The 24,362-nt window shown below is 37.0% G+C and overlaps 1 protein-coding gene across 2 annotated transcripts in view; it reads left to right on the top strand.

Annotated features, from left to right (window-relative positions):
* Nucleotides 1–24,362, top strand: part of Zw (glucose-6-phosphate 1-dehydrogenase Zw) — a 93,825-nt gene that overhangs the window by 41,232 nt on the left and 28,231 nt on the right. Inside the window, exon 1 of one of the 2 annotated variants that reach the window (XM_069836996.1) lies at nt 9,647–9,790. The exons of the other annotated variant lie outside the window; for it this stretch is intronic. The gene's annotated coding sequence lies outside the window, so the exon portion shown is untranslated. Of the gene's footprint in view, nt 1–9,646; nt 9,791–24,362 lie in introns of those variants that run through there. 2 annotated transcript variants of the gene reach the window in all.

The following is a 24,362-nucleotide window of genomic DNA, read 5'->3' as shown; positions in this document are numbered from 1 at the left end:
AGGAAGCCGTGTGACTTCTCTTCAACCCCTTTCCTTCCCGCCGAACGCCGCGCAGCGTTGATGCCGTCATGGATGAATAATAAGCGTCCCCGTTTAGAGTTTGAATTCGCTCTCGGTGCCCAGCCCTGGTTTCCATACTTCCAGAGAAAAAAATATATCGACATGATTGATGGTGTAGATCAGGATATAGCGCTCTACCATTCTTGTCACCTATTACGAAAGGAGGTGCTCAAGATATGGGTGTTGCACCTTCTTGCTCGTTACAGTATTCTATTGCTTTATCTTTAACAATTTGTGGAAAACAGTATTGCTGTAACATGTATTATACAATAATTCCATTTAGCCTACTTTTTTGCAGCAATAGTTCATAAAGTAATCTTCCATCAGAACAAGAAATATTACCGTTTGACTGTCGAGATATACATGTGGCCTTTAGAGTCATTGGTACCAATATTATGTCAATTCATTTCTCCTGATGGGTATTTGGCTTCGTCACGGAAAACTCGACACGAATGTTATATTCTCATTGATGCCAGTCATCATCAACCAACAAAACATGTGGCGGTTTATTTCATCATCTGATTTTACTGGCTTGCAATACTTGTAAATGAATTGGACAAACTTTCAGGCCGTTTTCGCAGAAATTTTCAGTGTTGTACAGGGACATCATTTTATTTTTACTAACATTTTTAATATTAACCTGACTACACCTTTGGATTAACACTCAAGAATCGAAAACACGTTTGCTAACCCCTTCCACGACTGGGATTCGATGATACTGGCGTAAAATACAAACGAATCACTTTACTAGGTATAGGAGGGAAGAAAAGTAGTTCATCCATTTACGTAAACTAGGAAATATCGCAATTTTGAGTTTGATAATTTAATCAAAATACAGTGCAGTATTAACAACAAGTGTTTTTATTCACGAACTGAGTTATCTATGCGAACGTATTCATTATGCAGTGTATATTATACTGTTTACAGCACATTAGCGTACAATATAGAGAATGAAGTTAAATTGAAAAATAATCATAATATGGATATTTAAACACACTTTTGAAACTGATGACTGTTCATTTCGATACAGGCTTCAGTTCTTTTGTGCATATTATCGCACTATAGACTATTACATCTAATTCCAATTACCAGTTTCGTTCTTCGTACTAGTAACTCATGTTGAAATAATTCTGTACCTACTCTATAAAAAAGTACCTTACGTACTGTAACTTCAATCTTCTCTTCTGCCCGACCGCACAGATAAAATTACTCAGACATGCTATCTACAGTCCGTCAAGTGGTTTTGTCACAGGATCGTAGAAAGGGGAGAAATCACATGACAGTTAATTACTTAACGAGGCCCTTTATTTAAGTTATTTTAAACAGTTGTATAATATTATGTAGACGTCCAATTGCTAACAGAAATTAATGTTTTCAGAAAAGAGCTAAGACAGCCGAGGGGCGGACAGAAGCGGGTGAGGGAAATCGGGATACGATGTAGGCAAAAGGACGACAGTACCTGTGCGAAAATACAATTCAATATTGAAAGCTCTTTCGTCACTGGAAAACGCGAACATATTTCTGGAACGTACTATACTCACTAACTCAGTACTGCCTACTATCAGCGGCCTTGGATCTGTGTGGAGGACAGTTGGAACTTCATTGGTAGAAGGGGTGGGAGTGAAGTACATTCAAAAACTGAGGTACAATAAAAATGGAAGTAAAAATAAAATGATGACTCTGTATATAGTATAGATAGTTCATGACTAGAAAATCTAGTAGATTTGTTCGACTTTCTGGTGCATGACTGTCCAACACGACAGAAACTTCCCTTGCTTACACATAGATGATTGCCTGGGACTCTCCCCTGACAAATTGCGGTATTTGAAGATTAATTATTTTCTCGCTCCACGGAAATAACGAAAGGTTAAAATGCAAAAGCACGATCTGAAAGTCTCCTTTCTCTACACATTGTAGTGTTGCCAGGTTGAGGATTTAATAATTTTTACCAACTTTTGATAATTTTTACATACATTTCACCTACATACTTACGTATCAGTTAATCAGATTTGTGCACAAATATTACAGCCAAACAATTGCAGTAGTTAAATGGTCAGCTACAAAGAAGACAATACTTTGTACTGCCACAAATGCTTACATTTCGTTTTCATCAGTGTTAAAATTATTTTAAAAGGCTTTTATTTTGGAAATAAAGTTCTTAATTATATTTTATTTGATTAAGTTTTCATGGCCTCAATTCCTGCAACCATATCTGTATTATTGCATTTGTACCTTGTCCATCACAGAGTAGGTCGTTTCGGCTCCCAATAACCTGTTTTGACTTTTGGTTCTTGATTGGGTCTGGTCATTTTGGCTCCCGCTGTAACGTATAAGGACGGTCGTTTCGGCTCCTGCTTCAACACTGAAGACTGGTCGTATCGGCTCCTGCTTTGCTTAGAACTAAAATATTGGCATGTTTAAAGATTTTGGGTGCTATTCATAGACATTTCGCTAGCCCGCTTTACGAACGTGCTAAACTAGCTTCGGCTATCGACTGGTTACTTGTACTGGATTCATATCATATCGCAAACACCGGTTTATGAATACGAAAAACGTTAGTTCGCTGATCATCCACCGGAAGCCCGCGCTAAGAATGTCTATGAATACGGCCATTAGTTAACGCAAAAACATTTCGTCTAACTTATAAACATAAATTTAACATACTGACTTGAAAATTTGTAGCTCACTTTTTTTCATGTACTGCAGTCTAGTGATCTCCTCTTGTTGGAAGTCATTTATCAACTGTGTTCCATTTCTTTGATTTTCGTCTGTCGTCATTGCTTCGAAGCTTTATGTATGTGTCTTCTTGAATTTCCTTCGATACCGCCATAAAATGATATAGGCTATATTAGAAATGTTAAATGTCATGTTTTATTTAACTACGCTCGCAACTGCAGATGTTATATCAGCGTCGCCGAATGTGCCGGAATTTTGTCTCGCAGGAGTTCTTTTACATGCCATTAAATCTACTGACATGAGCCTGTCGCATTTAAGCACACGTAAATGCCATCGACCTGGCCCGGGATCGAACCCGCAACCTTGGGCATAGAAGGCCAGCGCTATACCAACTCGCCAACCAGGTCGACGCTATATTAGAATGGGCAGCATTAAATTCCTGGTTGAATTTCGTGTGAAACAGTAATTCGAAACAGTTTGTAGTCCGGTCTCCTGTATTACCACAGTCTAGTATATACAATCACGAAGCTTGAGTTGTGAGGGTGCTGGGAATTAATAGGCTGTGCCGGTATTATTTCGCATTGTCTGTAATGAGGCGATATTAGCGATCCTAGTGGTTAGCAACTATCTATGAATGCACATTTACTACGTAGTGAGCTTCGTGACTGTGGTATTACCAAAATTAGCCCACATTCAGGAGGGAAGTCAGATTCACAACACACAGGACAAGAGCCGTTCAGGGAAGAATACCACTCCCACCGCGAGTCGATACGACTGTTCAGGAAAGAATACCGCTCCACACTCGGGAGCTAATATGACCGTTCAGGCACAGTCTGCTATATACAGTCACGAAGCTTGAGTTTTGAGGGTGCTAGAAACAATAGACTGTGACGGTACTATTTTGCATTGCCTGTAATGAGGCGATATTAGCGATCCTACTGGTGAGCAACTATCTAATATTTGCATATTTGCTACGTATTGAGCTTCGCGACTGTATATACTAGACTGTGGTTCAGGTTAGAATAACGTTTCAGACCAGCGAGTCAATACAACCATGAAGTGTAGCCACGGGAGCCAATACGACTACCCCGCAGACCAACAACCTAACACACTGCTGTCAGTGAGAAGGATAAGAAAGAGGGACATTCTGAGCATAGCCGATATTTGAGCTTTGCTGTCGATTGAAATAACCTGATTAGTTTTATGTCAAGTACCCACTTTCACAGTTTGAACGATCAAGGGATGGTAAAAAAAAAATCGGAGGGGGTAAGTGAATCACTCCTAATGTAAGATTATAGTATCGAATAAATTAATATCTTCTGAATTGTAACGAAAACATAACTGCACGAGCACAATGATTTTTCGCGTCTAGTGCTATATAATAACATAACATGGAATATTGGTGGATACCATGATTGTCACACTGGATCACTGGTCAACATTAGAGTGCTGGTCTTTCATCCAGGCAGCGCGGGTTTATATCCCGGTTTGGTCGTAATGAAATGTTATAGTGGACAAAGCAGACATTGAACTGGGTTTTTTCTCGGTGTATTCCCGTTTCTCGATTTCATCCCATCAACGATGTCTACCTTCTCATTCATCTATGATGTCTAGGCAATATTAAAAATAGACTGATGTGGTGCTGATACATGATATAAGGCAGTGGTATTCAATCTACTGTAGGGGTAGCGGGGTTGTCATAAGGGGCACGCATACCACTGACTAGGTGTGTAAAAATGCTAATATATTTATTTTATTAGATATACTTGTCGAAAATTATTGCATCTTACATGTTTTCTTTCACAGTATTAACTCCTGTTTCTTCTTGCTTCAGTAACATTTCACATAATTCATCACTATTACAGTAATAGTAGGCCTATTACCGGTACATTAATAACTACTGTATTTATAATAATAATAATAATATTATTATTATTATTATTATTATTATTATTATTATTATTATTTATTTTGTATACAACGTCAATCATAGTCTTTTGTTACTTCTTATATAATTATAATGCAGTTTGGGGGTACGAAGGTAAAAAAAATTGTATTTTGGGGTACGCAAGTAGAAAAGATTGAATACCACTGATTTAAAGGCTTGGCAGCACAGTCAATGAAGAGGTGTATTGTCAATGAGGAAGCTGAGGAGGGCCATTCAACGTTCAGGCGTGACTCAAATCACAGGCGGCGGAATTCTGTGATGAGGCTATTCTCAAGCTTGGGAAACGCTGTGACAGATGTCTCAATATGGCTGGAGACTATGTTCTGAAATAGGTGAAAAATTGTAGTTTCAAATTGAGTATATAATAAAATGTCTGCAACTTCATGTATGTAATTAGTAAAATAACGCAAATTATTTTCCTGCTTGCCTTTATACAGTCAACGGAACAAGTAAAACTTTGGAAACCCCAGAAATATATTCCAATTTGTGTAGTTAGTCAAGGCACTTGAAACAAGATTATAATATTCTTAATTACGTATGTACGTACTTACAAGTCAACGTAATAACTGTGATGTTGCAATTTGATTTATGTTGTGCAGCTATTTTCATAGACAGTTTCACGCTGAAAAGCTACCTACTGTATATAATGAGTAAACATATTTTTCCGTAAGTCCGTTCTGCGTCATTTTCTAAGCGCGGTATAAATCAATTAGGCAAGAATGCGATGTTTTAATGTTATTTGTTGAGTCATTTTTGTCCAGCCTGCCAGTTGAAGGAATGTGATACCTCATGTTCGACATTAGCTAGGAAGGAGTGAAAGTGACACTGCAAGATGTCAAGCGATTCGTGTTTGGAATGAAATGCGTAATGTTTAATTTTAATTTACATTACCGGTACGTATTTCATTAGTCGTAGTGAAAATGGGCTTTAAGTATCAGCATTGAGTCAGTTTAATTAGAAACAGAGGGCCAGAAATAGCTTTCAGGTAGGCCTATGGATGTTAGTTGTTTAGTCAACTGTCCGAAGACAGGTCTGAACATCATGACACCAATAAGGTATCAATTATGAGACAACTAAGCCAGGAGATAGTGGGTAGAGTGGTCAGTTTCTTTTCCCTATGGATGTTTATAGGTTATATTTATATTTTTCTGTCTTAGATGGAAGTTGCTGGGATGCTGTACGAACAGAAAAGCCAAAAGCCATTGGAAATGCCTGCTTGTAGCATACAGATGACTTGTATCGATTTAGTAATCACTTTCCAATTGCGTATCCGTCTCCGTTTTAATAGTAACGGCGTGTTTCACGTCGGCGACTGCTTCCTGACTTCATGCGTTGAGTGTATAAAAATGACAAAGCAATGATTCCACCAATCTGTCCCTCATAATTGTCAATCGTGAAGTAAATTTAAACAAATAGTAGGAATTATTTTCTATAGTTCTCTTCGCTGTCTGCGAAGTTTTTTCCTATCCGCAGCGACGTTACTCGAAGTGAGAGAAAGTGACACCTCAAAGTGGTAACCACAAGGCAAATATACACATAGGCGTATGTGGAAAAAATTTCACTGACAAGTTGTGAAGACTGTGGGTTTTGCAACCGTGTGAGATGTAATTTCTATAATGCAGTCCATGATGTCTGACTGGCGACATGACGCAGAAGGGGGATATCATGCGTGATTCGAGATCGTGTTCTGGCGAGAACAAGCTAACTGGTTGGGATTCTTCCGAAATTTTCCGAAACTGTAAAGCGAATGTCAGGTAATACTGTAACGAATATTTGGCCTTGTCTCGCCAAGTATCATTTCGTTATCAATTCCGCAGGCATTAGCTAACCGCGTAGCTGATATAGCGTTTTTAAATAGCCGATTCAAGAAATTCACGTGTTGGACAGAGGCCCATTATCAGTTACGCAAGGTTATTTACTACTTACCGCGACTGTAAGCGTCAGTTTCAACGAAAGAATTAAGTTTATTATTAATGTACTTCTGTCGTGTCGGCTGTAAACTCTGGTACTACTGTGTTAATTTGGATTTGGAATTTTCCTTTCTACCGGGCTTTCATTTCAAAATTCCCAGTTTAAATAACTATTCATTTCACTGATTAATTTGTAACTTCTTTACTATGTTAATATGAGGAATTTTACCTGGCTGATTAGTTTCAAAGTGATATTCTTCATTGTCCGAAAACTAGTGAAGATCCCGCGCTATCGTCTGGTTTTCTGTTGTTGTGGAGTGTATTCATTTTTTTAAGTACCGGTAAGTTATTTTACGACGCTTTATCAATATCTTCGGTTATTTAGCTTCTGAATGAAATGAAGGTGATAATGCCGGTGAAATGAGTCCGGGGTCCAGCACCGAACGTTACCCTGCATTTGCTCTATTAGGTTGAGGGAAAACCCCGGAAAAATCCTCAACCATGTAACTTGTCCTGACCGGGAATCGAACCCTGGCCACCTGGTTTCGCGGCCAGACGAGCAAACCGCTACTCCACAGGTGTGGACGGGTGTATTCATGATTGTGTCGAAAAGTTGTGTGTGTTTCGAAATTAAGTTGAGTGTTCAGAATGTGCTGGGTTGTGTTTTTTTTATGTTTGTGAATTTCTTATTGTTCTAGAGTGTCGAGTTTCTGTTTTTTTGGTTGTATGTGTAGTATTTTCATGCCAGTGTCTATGTTGCTGTAGTTGTAATTGGAATTTGTGATGTGTTCTGCGTAGGTTGAATTGTTGTGTAGTTTGGTTAGGGTTGTGATATGTTCCTTGTAACGTGTTTGAAATGACCTTCAAGTCTGTCCGATGTGTTGAATACTCTTTGAAATTTAAGACAGGGAAGTGGGCGAAACCTAAAATGCAATTAACACTTTTTTTTAACTTCCCTCTCAGTATCCAAAATGCCGTGATTTTTGTTCAGATTAAAATGTGCAATTGAAATAAATGGGTATTTAAACTAGAATGTTTTCAAATTAAAACACTGTATAAAAATAGCAAGAAGAAATCAAATGTACGTCAAAAATGAAACGACTTAAATTGTTTTATCAAAGTGAAACAAAATGTTACGTTCAACTCTCAGACGTAAGAGAATTCCCGTGAAGTAATGATTGCTAACACATGAGAAATAAACGTGTTTTAAGTCGCTGATGCTCGAACATTTTAGTCCGCGACCAACCTAGGCGAGCGAATTGCCTCTTCCTGTTATGCGTGCTTGAAGAGTGGGGGAAGGGAAAGAACCGAAGGAAGAATTCGCATCTTCGGATCAGTTCGCCACCTGTCAAGACGACCCAATGGATTTAGAAACACATCACATTTGCACTAGGTGATGTCTGAACGCTGTGATAATTTTTTACTCTTGTGGCGAAATATTTTTAAATTGTCATAGAACTTGGAACTTGTGGTCTTTTTTCTTGAAATTTCTGTGCATTTCGTGGGTTATGAAGTTCAAGAAACAGTACCGGTGGTGAATTTATTGCAATTGCTTCGAACGTTTTGAAGACCGATGTGTACAGGAATGTTAGTGTGGTTTTGACATTTAAACTTGTATGTCTCGAGGTAAAGAAAACTGCAGTAAACATTATGCATTTCTGTGGTTTTCATGACTGTAGTTAAAGGATCATGGTTAGATGGTAGATTTTGTCAGTCACGATAAATGCGAAATTTGCCGAAATGCTATCAAAATAAGACGTAATTTGATGTTTAAAGTATACTAAGTACGTTATTGCAGTTTTTAAATCTGCGACAAAATGCGAAATAAGAGAAAAATTATATTTTATTAGACATTTTTATCTTTTTGTAAAAAAATCAAATCAGTTTTCTAATGTGTTTCGATCCAACAATGGCTGATCGGATAGTACCAGTACCATAAACCCTAGAAAGGTGTTGGCTGTGTAAGGCAAAATTTTCATATTTTGTTTTTGTAGACTCAGTTTTCATGTGGTTATGATTATTTTCATGAATTTTTAATGAACAGTATTAGAGACAATTCAGGGGTTGACTTTCTGCACATTTCAATAGTAATGCCAATAAAATTTCCACTATTTGCCTATGCAGCATGTTACCTACCAAATTAGCATGGAAGCAGATCGATTCTATTAGGTTCAATTTAATTATCACACATAAGCAAAACAGATTAAAGGGGAGTGATGCTAAAATTTGCTGTATGTTGAACCTTCAGAGAGTGTATTTAAATTAAACAAAACTTTTTTTCTCTTGAATACCGATTTGATTTTAAATGCATATCGGCCTCTCTGTGTTAGCAGGTTTATATATTATTTTGGAGTGTTTCTTATTTTTTACCATTTCGCTGTAATTTCATATGTTTTATACTTATTTATTATTTTCAAGAAATTTATGAGAAAAATGTAGAAAGTGTACCTGTTAATAAATTGATGATATTGAATTTCAACCACAAAACTTTCCATAATAAATGTCCCATCCAGAAACGCTACAAATACTAAACCCTAACATTAAAAATGCTCTAAAATGCTAAATTCGATTTTTAAAGTGCTGAATAATTTAAGTTCCTAAAAATCTACCATCTCTAATCATGATGACTATTTCGGCCTACTACTTTCTTTAAATAGAACCCGATTAAACGTAAGACAAAAGATTTGATTTCAGTTTGTCATCTTATTTGCAATATGAAATCATAATGCTACAGAGTGCAATAGATTAGATTACATATTCGAAAAATGAATTATCTGTTGACCTTGTAAAAATATTTCACGTGTGTTTCACGATTACTTTACAATTCAACCTTGGGTAACGACAATGTCACCGAGCTTGCAGATCGGCGGGAAATAGTACATAATAATTAGGGGAGGGAGAAAAAGACGGATTGGCTAGCGTGCTGCAGACGTAAGAAGGTGTCTCTTTTCTTTTATTGTTGTTGAAGCTCGGTAGAATAGATATATAATCGAGGTGCGAAAGATAACACAAGACAAGAACGCTAGTGTAATCAGGTAAACCATTTGAAAGTGCTTTTCGCCGTATTTAACAGTGTGTGAGGGGCTTTAACGTGTTATAAAGAGACAGCATGAACGCTCAATGGTGAGTCGACGTAGAGGTCTGCAGGAATTCGCTTCGATGCGTGCGTGTTTCAAACCTTGTTGCTGAAATCTAGGTGTGTAAATCTGTGTAGTGGATAAATTTTATAGAATTATGCATATGATTTGTACAACTTTGAAAATATACATTTTTTTGTTTTTATGAGAATTTTTGTTCATTGCTATACGGCATTCTTAGGAACTTGGAGAAAAATTATTAAATATGAAGTACTTCACGTTTGGGAGTACGCATGTTAGGAGAATTTCGTTAGGTTTCTGGAGCGCATGCGGTATTATTTTACTTCATTTTGCAAAGGAATTCTTTCGTTTGCTTGGATGCTAGTCGGACAGTAATTTTTCCTAAATTTTTGGCTATGAAGAGGTTTAAGTCATAATTTAAATAAAATCGTTAAAAATACCGTATTTGCTCGCGTAATTTGCGCCCCCGCGTATTTTGCTCACCCTACTTTTTAAGGGATTATTTAGAACTTTATTTTTGCTCCGTGTATTTTGCGCACACATTTTACGTACATATTTTTTTCAGTGTAGTAGGGATTTTCCTTCCCTACAGTCCATCGTAGGTCATTCACCAGCAACTGAAGTACCTGCTTCAGAAAGAAACCCCAAAGTTCCGCTACTTTAACAATGCTTGTCCTTGGTAGAGACAAGTTACCGGTATAGAAAATTAGCCCTACCGTAAATACTTACCTATACATATACTAATTGAGATAAACTCAGAACAGGACCTCTTATTTGAAAAATCCGCATATTTTACGCACCCTAATTTTTCAGTGGCCAAAGTTAATTAAAAAGTGCGCAAATTACGCGAGCAAATACGGTAATAAATTTGGAGAATAGTGTTCGGCAGTGGCGAGCATTCGGATAAAAGTATTGCAGATTTGCTTCATTTTATTCTAAAATGCATTACATTGTTTACTATTGAAATAAAAAGTCTCCTTTAAAGTTTCATAAAGTGTGCCGAAATGAAAATTCAAAATCCGTGTTCTCCAACGCGCGAGAAATGAAGAGGAAAGCTAACTTCGTTTGAATATTCGCACGAATGACAAGAGTTGAGTGAGAAACGAAATTAAGAGAAAGAGAAGGAATAATATTTGCTTACGGCTTAAGCATTGATTCAACCTTTAAGTGAAAGAAACAGGAAAGAGACGACCTGGAGTTATGGCGAAAAGTGTCGCTTCCACAAAGCTCGTCGATCGGTATTCAACCTTCTGAGGGAGAGGGATGGAGGCTGTTTATAGTGGAAGAAGCAAGAACCTGAAAAAAGTGCATTTCGTATAGAAGAAATCCAATCTTTCCCATCCCATACTAAAATTTCAGGAACGTCCGTACTTTAGTCTTTAGTGGCAGTTTGTCAAACATTGTAATTAAAAGTCAGATTATTAACACCACTCTCACCAACTACGGGGGTGCAGATTTAATGCTAATGTAAATGTTAGTAGTAGTGTGTTATTAGGAAATTATGTCGTGTATCATTAAAGAGCTCTTAAGCGGTTTTCAGTGCTGACATCCTAAGAGAAGGATGCAAAATGAATTAATTTTCAATGTAGTACATACGATAAATGTAATGAGTTATCTTGCAGTTTTTAATGGAATGCTTTTTTTTAACTCTTTACATTTAGTAAAGAGGAACCTCGAGCTGGACGAAGTCAATAGCAGGTCATAAAATTACAGAAGGCCACTTACAAACATCCCTCAATGTTGAAATTTCCGGTGAAAGCAGGATGGAGTCTGCGTTAGGTGAAAAATAAAATCTGGGGTGTCTGCACATATTCTCGAAATTTAGAGACATTCTTAAGACTTATTTATGTAGAAAGCTTTCTTTGTAAACCAGAATTTAAATTCAGGGTTATGTCCGAGTCTGAAACCTCTGTCAACATTTAACTTCTAAAACAAACTTCGGAACAGATAGACACCTCTGCAAGTCTACAGTTCTTTAAAGTTTACAGAAACATTGACGCCATTAGTTTTCCAATTTTGTAGAAGTTAAGCTGTAAATAAGTAATAACACGTGCTTACCTGTAATAGTAAGGGAAGCAGCAAATTTTTCCAATAAAGCCCGATTTTGTATTTTGTTTCGCTATGTTCGTAAATGTATTGTGAAATACAGGAAATATTTTTAGGTTTCTTAAACGTAAGTTCAGATTGTTATTCTCAAGCTATTGTAGAACTAACTCAACAGTACCTAAGTGACTTGCACTGTGGCCAAAAATTAGTGGCACAAGCATGTGATGGTGCGGCTACCACGGCGGGCCACTTACCAGAAGCACTGTTACGCACATTCGTTCCGTCGCACATCGCAAGTCAAATACAATAATTTTAGCGCGTTCAATGGATTTTCGGCATTATTCACGTGATTCTCAAGTCGCACAAAGTTTTTGGTTGAGTTTCTCCGTTGTGGATTTTCAAATTTGTGTGCAGCGTGATGAAACTATTCCTGAAGGCTAGTAAAAGCTAGTCATTTGTCATAGGACGCATTATTTAATATGTTAAATACTCCTGAAGAAATTGAATGAGACATTCTTGCTCCCGTAAATGGTTCTTGCTAACTCCAGACGATTTTGAATTTTACATTCCCTTAAATATATTAATAAGCTATTTGCCTTTAATGATGTCCACTTCAGCATACTTCAGAAGTGATGCTTTGTACTACTAGGAAGTGATTCGTGGAACTCACAGCTATATTGCTTCTTTAAGAGACGATTACTAACTTGTTTACGAGGAATCTTTACCTCAAGTAAGTGAACCGTTAAAATGAAGAAAAAGAAATTTCAAGCGTGTTTACTGTGAAATGATCGACAAAATAAAATCATCTTGACTGCGATTTCAAGATTGTAATAAACTTAAGTTTTTACAGCTACCGTGGTATCCAGTAAACATTTTAAACATAGAGTAAGAAATTCCGAGAAATGAATTTTTGAAGTCTCTTAGAACATTATGTTTGATTTTATAATGTGCCAATGAAAATTGAATTAATAGTGGTTTATAGCAGTGACGAATTTCAGAATGGAAGTCCCTGCGAATTGTTAAACGACAGATTAACATCCACTTTTCCACAGCTGTATGTTTTTATCATCTTCCCACCTTTATGTGCTTTGTTTTGTCGTCATGTGTTCATTTCTCTACCATTCCTTCATAATTTTTCGTATTTATGTTAAAAATACGTAACATCTAAACCAATTAATTCAAATTTTATGACCCTCTGCTACCTAAGGCTTTGCTCACAAAAGCTGGAATGTTAAATAAGGTTGCATTGTTCTACGAAAGAGAGAAGTTTGTAATTGCTCATTAAATTTAAGGCTGTGTTCAGTGTAACAGGAAGTTCTAGAAGTGTAGTCCTCTTACATTTGTGTAATCAATTTAAGAGGTGCACAAGTAAAATTTGGTCCCGTGGTCACATTTTGGAATGCGTCCAGGAATCTGAAAATAAAAAGTGATAACCCTACCTAAGGCGTCGCGAATTTGTGAGGTTGAGTTCCGTTTATATATTTCGGAGTAAATTGATAGGCACTTCGATTTAGGTGATAGATAAATTAAGTCTCGCGTTCTGCGACCGATCTATGAGCGTTACTCAAGAGACACCGCGTGGAGGTTGGCTGGATGGTCCCCCCAAAAATATAGTTCTCATGAGCTACTTACAAGTTTTGTCATTCGTTCCATTCAGCTAAATGTAAAATCTTCAATGAAACAGATTTCACAAATGTTACGGTTTCTGAATTTAACCATTTGTTCCCACAAGAATGTTTTTTTAATATTATTTTTGTTTTATTTATTCTTCCTGTGCTTCGCAACTGAACTTACACACAAGACTGTCTCTCAGAATGCTGATTTTGTATAATTGGATGGGAAGTGTAAAAAAAGAAACAAGTTGTTAAATTTGACATGAAAAGTTCAGAGCTATTTGTTTTATAGTTTGTGGTAACGGGAAATCAACCCAAATAGCAGGGGAAAATATTACATGTTTTTCAATATATGTCAATGTCCAACAATTCTTGCACTTTTATGTCACCTCTAGATTGTACAGCCATCAAATCTTCGAAGAAACAGTCGTCTACATCAGCCATTTTCAGCCGGTATGCCGCGAGAAAATGAAAACAGTGAAGGTTTTCGTAGCAATAATTGGAAAATGAAAGTGAAAAGAATAGTAAAACTTCACAAAAGTCAACTTTCAGCGGACGCGGCACCAATCAATATTCAGTAAACACAGAGATGACTGACGAGGAGCCAGGGTTTCCAGATCAGGAACGTTAGAATGTCGTACCAACCTTGAATTTAAGGGAGGGGGCACTACGACCTATCACTCAGATCTTATTAGATCTATTGCACTGATCCTCAAGCTAGGCGCATTTCTAACCCACGCTGCTGACTACGATGATTTTCGCTGCGTACCCACTAGTTCCTGGGCCAGCCCCCTCTATGCGTCGCCAGCCGGCGGCGTTCGGGAAATACTATGGAATGATGACGAAATTAGGAGATATTAACGGAATGATGTAGATGTCCAGTATGAGAAAACTGGCGAACCCCGAGAAAAACCCCAACTGCGACCATGTGAGCCACAAGTTCACTATGGACCAACCTTAAAAAGGATCGTATTTTACATGTTTTATGAAAAAAAATTGCTCCAGTTTGGATTATATGAGTGTGCTGGGAAATTTTTAATTACAGGTTTAGAGTGCTACATGTTGAGAAAGGTTGAAAAAACGCTGGTCTGTATCATCTGGCCTTAAAAAGGGGAGGCCAAAGAAGTATTTTAAAAATTTGCCTTTTTCTGACCTCATTAATTTATAGATCTATTCCTTTGCTAGTACAAAGGAAATGTATTTTGCGCCACCAATTTTTGGATACTAATATGAGAAGCATTACTGCTGAATTTGATTTTTGAAAACTCAGAAGACTGGAATAACAGTACTGTCGTTAAAATAAGAATGTTTGTCCAAACATTTTCGTCCAATACAATATTTCGTCCAAATTTCTATGACCAACACATTGAAGTCCAGTGGAATAAGTCCATAACACTTTCGTCCAAGACTAAATTTCGTCCAGAAATTTTTTAGTCCTCAAAAATTTAGTCCGATATACATATTGTCCAAGCGTGATTGATTTTCGATATTCAGATACTAGAAGTACATTTTAAACAGATTCCTACAATATAATATCAAATAATGGAGTACTTAAAAATGGACAGATGTTGCTAGGGAAATGCATACATTAGTTTTACTTTAAATTATCAGGTACGGATCCCAAAGTAATTACTTCAAATAGGAACAAATTACTGTCCATAAAAAAACGGCTACTGTTATTAACACCATTCTTATAATAAGGATCGAACCAGGATATATTGGCGATGTGAGAATCGGTCAACCTGTAATGAAATTACACAACAACCCGCAGAACCCCGAAGGTGGAAATTAAACAAAAAAAATTACATTTTCTAAGAAACAGCTGCAATGAATACACGATCTTTGTTCTCATGTTTTATTTCAATTATTTTTTTTTTTTGTACTAAGCAGAGCTACGAAAATTTCAAGTAAATAAATTTGGACTAAATCAGAGGTAAGGACAAAATGTATATATAGGACGAAATTTCACATAATACTAAAATTATATGGACAAAAGATTTGTGGACAAAATTTGATGCAGGACAATCGTATAACTGGACAAACGTAAAATTAAGACCAAATTACGAATGGACGAAAACGTAATGGACTAACATTCTGCTAATCATATTCAGTAAACTTTAGGAACTATTTTCTGGACCTTGCGATTCAAGGAAGTAAGCCAATGAAGAATTGTTCGATATAAATTTTGATCACCGGTATGTCTTGAAACAGGCTATATTGAAAAGGATGTCGAAAATGGTGAGCTTTTTTAATACAGTATGTGAAAATTTGAAAATTATTTGGTTGATATTATACTAGGATAAATATCTCATGAAATAAGTGTGGACACATGATGATCTTAGACGATTGTAGGGGCCTACACAGTAGATGAACCTGCAGTAAAGGTTGGGAAGTTACGCGTAGATGAATTAATTTCCACACGATGCTTAAAAAACTGGTAAAAATGCCTAATTTATGTTACAAATGTAAAAAAGATAATTCAAAACTTCCTATAATACATTAAACAAACGTGTTATTAGATTGTTACTCGAGTTCTCAGGCTACCAGCGTGCATTTCTTGCGGCAATTCATTTGATCGTTTCTTATGTCTTCATTTCTTCTATCCTTTGAAACAAATACGTTGACACCATATAGTTTTTCGCGTGTTGCTTAGCTACTCGCCGAATCGATATAGAACTCAGAGTTTACTACTCATCTAAGAATTCAGATGGTTTTCACCATTACATTTTGTCAGTGTTTTTCCCCACGAATTCCACCGGCATCTTTTGCTTCTATTTTTATTTTATTTTTTTTATTTTTTTTTATTTTATTATTTTTTTTTTTTTACTGAAATTATATCATTGTGGTAACGGATAGTGTCTTTGTACGTAATGTCGACTTCGTTTATCCACTGATTGCAGAAGTCGTCCTGTTCATAGAGGAAAATATTAAAAGAGAAAACACAAAATTTCTTTTGAGAACTGTTAGTGGTGATTTTCTCAAAGTCTGAACCTTTAACTTTTACTACACAGTTCTAGTTCTAGAATGCTCACGTTCATATTGTGATCTTATAGTCTAGAAATTTTAAAATGATGGAATAACGTAATTATCTTCAGTTCACAGTAGAGTTCCGAAGCGTTCAGCGAGTTTACAATCGGTTCTAAAAAGTTAGTAAGATCCTGTTTTAAAAGTAAAAGTTGAAGACGACATCGGCATGTCGTACATAAAAAAAAATCTTCCATAGGAAACATGACGAACTTGGTTTTGTTTGCCTAAAACTTAAAATTAAAAACTGCGCAAATAATTAAAAACACAGTAACATACTTCTTCAAGCACACAGAAGAAAATTTAACTATTCATTTACTTTCGTGAAATCGGCCTGGGTGTCGCAGTCGGTAGAGTACTGGCCTTCTGTGCCCGAGGTTGCGGGTTCGGTCCCGGTCCAGGTCGATGGCATTTAAGTGTGCTTAAATGCGACAGGCTCGTGTTAGTAGATTTACTGGCATGGAAAAGAACTCCTGCGGGACAACATTTCGGCAGATCGGCGACGCTGATATAACCTCTGTAGTTGCGAGCGTCGTTAAATAAAATATAATTTTAATTGTTACTTCCATGAAAATAATGTATTATGCCGCGTATAAAATCGTATAATTTACGCAAAATATTCATAATGTAATTCACGCGGCCAATCGTGACTGCAGTCATAGGAAATGTATTAAAACGGGGTGCTGATTTACTTTTTAATAGCCAAGTAACTCGATTGGTATCGAAGTGTTGTTGCTCTCCTGTTGCTGTAATGTTGAAACACTCCATTTAACCGTTAAGACCTCGTTGTTTGCAAGTGGTGTGTCGTTGCAATCAGTTGCACGGTTTTTGCTTGCTGTTACGCCCAGTGTTGCAACAGTTGTTATCAGCATTTTGTTCGTCTGAAATAGCCAATATTATAACCATGTAGTCCGCCGGTTGCAGGCGGTGCTGTGTCGCTGCGTGGCTTTGCAACGAGTTAATCGTCTGAAAGCTGCCTAACATATGACAAAATGTCTGGGATCTAATAAATTACCGTCCCACTCTAGAGTTAATGAGGGCAACTCCTTGATACTGAAGCGCTCGCTATCAGCTATAATAGACTATATTCTTTCACGAATGACTCATCTTCGTAAGCATTCTGGGGACAAATCGCAGATAATATAGGCCAGAGTGTGGTTTGTTTGTAATATACTCGCAGCACTAATCACCATTGTTTATACAGGGACATCACTTTATTTTTACCAACATTTTTAACATTAACCTGGCTATACTCGGAAACACTGTTTCCCCCTTCCATTACAGGAGTTTGATGTTACTAGTGCAATTTGTAAACAAATCATTTTACTAGGTATAGGAGGAGAGAAAAGTAGTGTATCCATTTATGTTGTAGGGAAATACGATATTACGATTTTCAGTTTTATCATCACTTTTACGGAATTTATCAAAATACAGTAGAGTAGTAACTTTTTTTTTTTTTCAAAAACTCAACTTTTCAGGCGGCTATGTTCGTTATGTAATGTCTACTTTATTTAGCATATTAATTATTAATGTTAGCATACAATATAGAGAGTGCATTTAAATTGAGGGGGTCTTAAGTAAAGGACTGTAAGTGCACTTAAGTTACTTTTGAGAAAATGGGGTTTAAATATTTAAGCTTTCGTAAAATCGGTGAAATTTTTTATTTAAATTTGAATGTGTGATGCGATTAAAATATCCCTTTGCCACTAAAATTTTAGATACTTTTGCTTACACTGGATGCACTTAACTCATGTTATTACAAATGTCACTAGCATTCCTTTGCTTCTAGCCACCTCAATTCAAAAAAAGCTAGTCTGAATTTTTAAACAAGTTGCTGAAAATGGTTGCCGTTCATTAAAATGCAGGCTTCAATTCTTTACGCATATTATTAAAAACATTTTGAAGCATATTCTCGGAAATTGAATTTATCGTTTCTTGAATATAATTTTTAGTACGATATTATTAATATAGGTTCTTTCTTCTATAGAAAACGCAATCATATTTATGAAACACACTATACACTGCAGTGTTTACTTCACTGCTTGAAGACTTCGAATGCAACAGCGGCCGTAAGTTTGTGTGTCTGACGGGAGCAAGGACATTAGTGAAGGGGTGAGAGTGAAGTACATTCAGAAATGCAGGTACAATAAAAATGCAAGTAAAAATAAAATGATGTCCCTGTACAAGACATGGCAGCGGTATATCAATTGAATTCACAGAAGAGCGATAAACATAAACAACTGTAGGCTAGAGATGGGGCAGTTCACTAAACAACAATAATATGTGACTATAATGTTATCAAATCACAATCTATTTCATTCCGTAAGGAATCAAGGCCGGGAATTTCGAGAAAATATTTAAAACGTTCTAGTTAAATAAAATTATCATAAATTTAATAGTAGTTTTAAGAGTGTAGTTAATATTTGTTTCTTTACATGAAACTCGTATTTTTCACGACTACAATTATTGCATAACGTTAATATTATGAAATCGTTAACGATGAAATATTAAATAAAATAAGAATAACAAATATATATATAAAAGGTTTACATATATTTTTATACTGAATTTCTTTAAATAATTTTTGTAACTTTGTAAAACGAAAGACAGAATATAGCTCATTAACATGTTTGGTGTCCAGCGCCGTGGCGTCGCGGTCTAAGGCATCCTGCCTAGGACTCGCGTTACGGAATGCGCGCTGGTTCGAGTCCTCATGAGGGAAGAAATTTTCTCATGAAATTTCGGCCAGTGTATGGGACCGGTGCCAACCCAGCATCGGGATGCACTTGGGGAGCTACGGTAGGTAGCGAAATCCGGTTGCGAATGCCAGCTATAACGGCTGGGAGGATCATCGTGCTAACCACACGATACCACCATCCTGGTTGGATGATCGTCCACCTCTGCTTCGTCATGTGGGCGTGAGGCCAGCAGCCGGCTGGTCGGTCTAGGCCCTCCACGGGCTGTAGTTCCACGGATTGTTATTATAACATGTTTGGTCCTCATGGGATTTTAACCCCTTCAGACCTGAATTTATATTAAACAAAACTGGAAGAAGAAGAAGAAGAAGAAGAAGAAGAAGAAGAAGAAGAAGAAGAAGAATTGGTCACATAATCAATCTGGGAATCCAAAATTCCCAAATCAAGTCTTCACAGAAAATCAAAATTTGGGGACAATTTTGACCCCTGGGGCCCCAAAATTTTAAATTTTATTCTTAATTAAAGCTCTGCCAGATTAAATAAATAAATTATTATTATTATTATTATTATTATTATTATCGTCATTATTAAATTATAAATGTTTCAAAAATAATATTCTCCATTTCTATCACATTGAATTTTTCAAAATATTTAAAAGTATCGAAGACATTCCAAAAAAGAAAGAAAAGAAACAATGTACACGATAATGTACACTTAGCGACAAAAAGAATGGGCCGGCCGACAATTTCTAAGTTCCAGAGACATAACATTGCGCATGCTCGTCTCGTCAAAGCCGTAGTTCACTAGGTAACACATAATTAAACCATTTAAATTTGCTGTATTTTGTTTAAGAGTCTAAAATATGTAATAAAATCGAATGGCGGGTTGATTCCAGATACATCAGGGCCCTTGAAGAGTGAAATAATAATAAAATTGCTAAATACAAAATCAACCGGAGCGAATATGAACAGGAAAACCACGTATTATGCCGAACCGATATTAATAGTCACAGTAGCGTAAGTCGTTACGGCATTGGTCTATTGAACAAGTTGGTAGTAGTAGCTCAAGGTTCGAAACTCCCCCAATATTTTTTTTTTTTTTTTTTCATTACAAATTTGTCATCATATGTGTTTCGCAAAGCTATAATTATGTGGCGATGTCTCTTAGAATATGCCAAAACTCTAATACATAATAAACCTCACTCTCTCTTTCAAACAATACTGCTATCTGTTAATACAACGTTCTGTCTCGTCATTACGCTTGAAGATGGCACAGAAACAATAACTCATTGCCCTGGTTCGCATAGGTTATTCTGCGTATGCTACTCTCCGACAGGACTTCGATTGGAGAAATGTCATTTTCTCCGACGAGGTAATTATCTCCAATAGCAACGATAGTACTGCCCTAGTTTATTGTATGAATGGCTACCGATATGATGAAGGCTTCGTGAGACGAATTAACAAGTCGGGTTGCGTGAGGGTCGCGTGTTGGGGTGGATGTCATGCGATGGGGTAGGACTTACGGAACGTATCCACGGGCGGTTTGCGGCAGAAGTCTGCGAACACATTTTGGCAAATGTAATGATCCCTTCCGCCCGAAAACGATATCCAGAAGGAACACTTTTCTTCCAGCAGGATAATCATCCGATACACACCGCCAACCGAAATCAAAGATGGTTTACGAGGAGGCGTGATGTCGACCCGGTCGACAGATATGAATCCGATTCAAAATTTGTGGGCTACAGTCAAAAGGATCCTACGCTCTAATTGGGCAGAACAACCACCCGTATAAACACCTGAGGAATTGTGGGACAGAGCTCTAGATGCGTGGGAGGAGGTGGCCAAGAATTTAGACCTCTTCCATAATCTTGTGGACTCCATGCCGCGCAGAATGAGGGCAGATGTTGACGCAGGTGGTTTGTAGACTAGATATTAGTCCCCACAACAGCCTTGTTTTGTTAATATATTAACAAATTGTTTGTTTTTGTTAATTTAATTATTTATTTGTGTTTGATATGCGTCCGTTTTTTTAGGATGTGAAACAAGTATTTTTGTTTATACAGGCCAGGTCTCGTCTATTAATAGTCCACAGGTGATGGGCAATAATATTTTTACAAGGCAGGCATAACGAAGTTTGTTAACAAATGTCATTTCACATTTAAACAAATAAATTAAGTGAAAATTAAAATAAAAAAAAAACATAATAATTTTACCGTACCGGGAGGCGAACTCACAGCCTCGGGTACGAATGTCAGACTTCTTACCACTGGGCCACACACTGCATGTAAAGTTTACTGCATTATAGACAGATGACTTTCAATGAAGAGACACCACAGCAATGCCTTGCAGTGGGTTACGTTTACACGAGTGAACCGCGCGATAGAACTTAGCATTTCTATCGACCAAGAGTCCCCACTGTGCTGTGCGTAGACTATCCAACGACCGCAGACGGCCGATTTAATAATCGCCATTCATGTTAAAGTTTCACGTGTTACCCATCCGAACACACGACCACATTGACCAGCGTATCACGCTTTTACTGAATGATATGATTATGATTTCCATTATGACAACGCATCACTCTTCCCTTTGTAATCAATAGTACTAGTTTGTTACGTCACTGACCTTCACGTAAGGAATTAGCATGACGTGACAGAAGTGCAGTGACTTCTTGATGAGAATTACCACGACAGTTCCATGCTTATAGATATACCATACTAATATTTTAAAAACAGTATTTTTAGATCGTTAAGTTAGTGTTAAGAAACAGCAGCCCACCAACGTAGCTCTGTCGGCTAAGACGCTTGCCTACCGATCCGGAGTTGCGCTCGGGCGCTGGTTCGATTCCCGCTTGTGCTGATTACCTAATTAGGTTTTTTTCCTAGGTTTTCCCCAACTGTAAGGCAAATGTCAGATAATCTATGGCGAATCCTCGGCCTCATCTCGCCACATATATCGCTATCACTAATCTCATTGACGTTAAGTAACCTCGTAGTTGATACAGCGTCCTTAAATAACCAACTAAAAAAAACTGCAGTTTTATTACATAAAGACTATGGATAATGATTAATTTTGATTGTTACCTTAGCATCTGTCATTCTGTTACATACGGTTGTAGTTGGCTGACATCACTGTGCACTGGGAATGAAGTTATATATTCCTTTATGCTCGACCAAGCCGAAATGTAGTAATTATACACCTGGTAGCAGTCCTTTAATGCATGTCATTAAAGTACACCTACTCATTAAAGTACAGGTGTTTTCAGCCAATGACAACTCAGCTTACAGGTGTTCAGCCAATGAAAAGTCAGCTTTGTACCATTATAAAACCGCAAGTATCGATTATTCTCGGATATGCAATCGAAAGAGAATTGGCGAAAAGTCACGGAGGCTGGAAATCCAATACTGTCGCAGAAGGTTATGTTCTGGTACTATAATAATTAGCGTCAATTGTAAATAATATTCAAATAAATTCAATTTGTCATCTCGTTTTTCAATGTCGAATTCAATAATCAAGGTTATACCAAGTTTAACGGGATTACATCAAGGTCAATGACATTATTGTTCTAAATCAATACTTTCGCGTCTGCGCACATCTCACAATTCACGACCTAGAACAAGGTCACTTCCGATCTTGTCAGATCAAATAAAATGTATACATCTGAATAATTTCAAGTTAGAGATATGGTCGAGCATAAAAAGTCGTATGAAACTCGCCTATAATGGTAATTAAGAAGCTCGTATGAAAATTATGAAACTCGCTTGCGCTCGTTTCATAAACATCCATACTCGCTTCTTAATTACTATCATTATAGGCTCGTTGCATAATGTACTATTATGCTCGACTATGCCGAAATGTAGTAATTATACACCTGGTAGTAGCCCTTTAATGCATCTCATTAAAGTACACCTATTCATTATAATTCAGTTGTTCAGCCAATGTTAAATCATCTTTGTACTGATTGTACCATTATAAAACCGCAAGTATCGATTATTCTCGGATATGCAATCGAAAGACAATTAGCGAAAAGTCACGGGGGCTGGAAATCCAATACTGTCGCAGAAGGTTATGTTCTGTTACTATAATAATTAGCGTTAATTGTAAATAATATTCAAATAAATTCAATTTGTCATCTCGTTTTTCAATTCTAAATCAATTTCCAGGTTATATCAAGCCTAATGTTCATGTTATTCTCTAGATTATATCAAGGTCAATGACATTCGTGTTTCGGAAAAAATCAATACTTTCGCGTCTGCGCACATCTCACAATTCAGGTCAGTTCCATCCTCACATAACTATAACATGAATACTTCTGAATAATTTCAAGTTAGAAATATGGTCGAGCATAAAAAGTCGTATGAAACTTGCCTATAATGGTAATTAAGACGCTCGTATGAAAATTATGAAACTCGCTTGCGCTCGTTTCATAAACAAACATACTCGCGTCGTAATTACTACCATTATAGGCTCGTTGCATAATGTACTATTATAAATTTAAGGATATACCAGTAGCATAATAAACTACATAATGTATGATATGGGGATATAATGAGAAACGATGACATAACATAATAGAAAAAAATTGGTGGAAGAAATTCAATTGTGTCAGCAACAATGGTATGTGCATGTACAAAAGATGCCCCCCGAGCGATTTCCAAAGCGTGCATATTTATATCAATCTCAAAAGAAACGAGCAATTGGACGGCCAGAAATGATATGAATTTCACAATTCCATTGGTCTCGGAACGGGAACTACCCATCCTTGATGGGAAGAAGTATATAATATACAGAGTGTTTAAAAAATACGGAGCATAATTTCAGGTATGTATTTCCCACATGTAGACAATCAAAATAGTTCATTACAACATGTGTCCGGAAATGCTTCATTTCCGAGTTATGGCCTTCACAACATTGAAATTCACCGGAACGTTTTTCTTTCCGCAGGTCGTTGTCATTACAGAAGATGTTCAAAATGTCCACCTCCTGCTTGAATACAGACCTCACATTGATGTCTCATTGACCTGCGAACACGATCCCAAACTCCAGGAGTGTTGCGTATGTCCTCAGAACATGCCACAATTCGATTCCGAAGGATTCCAAATCAGGCACCGGAGACGAATAAACCAATGATTTTAAATGGCCCCACAAGTAGAAATCGAGAGGGTTCAGATCAGGTGAGCGTGGAGGCCAAGCAATTGGCCACCTCTACCTATCCATCGATCAGGAAACCTTCGATCCAAGTACCGGCGAGCCGTACGACTGAAGTGTGCAGGAGCGCCATCATGCAAGAAG

The sequence above is a fragment of the Periplaneta americana genome, chromosome 10, assembly GCF_040183065.1.
Source record: "Periplaneta americana isolate PAMFEO1 chromosome 10, P.americana_PAMFEO1_priV1, whole genome shotgun sequence".
NCBI classification, from domain to species: Eukaryota; Metazoa; Arthropoda; class Insecta; order Blattodea; family Blattidae; genus Periplaneta; species Periplaneta americana.
This window is presented reverse-complemented; position numbering and strand designations above follow the sequence as displayed.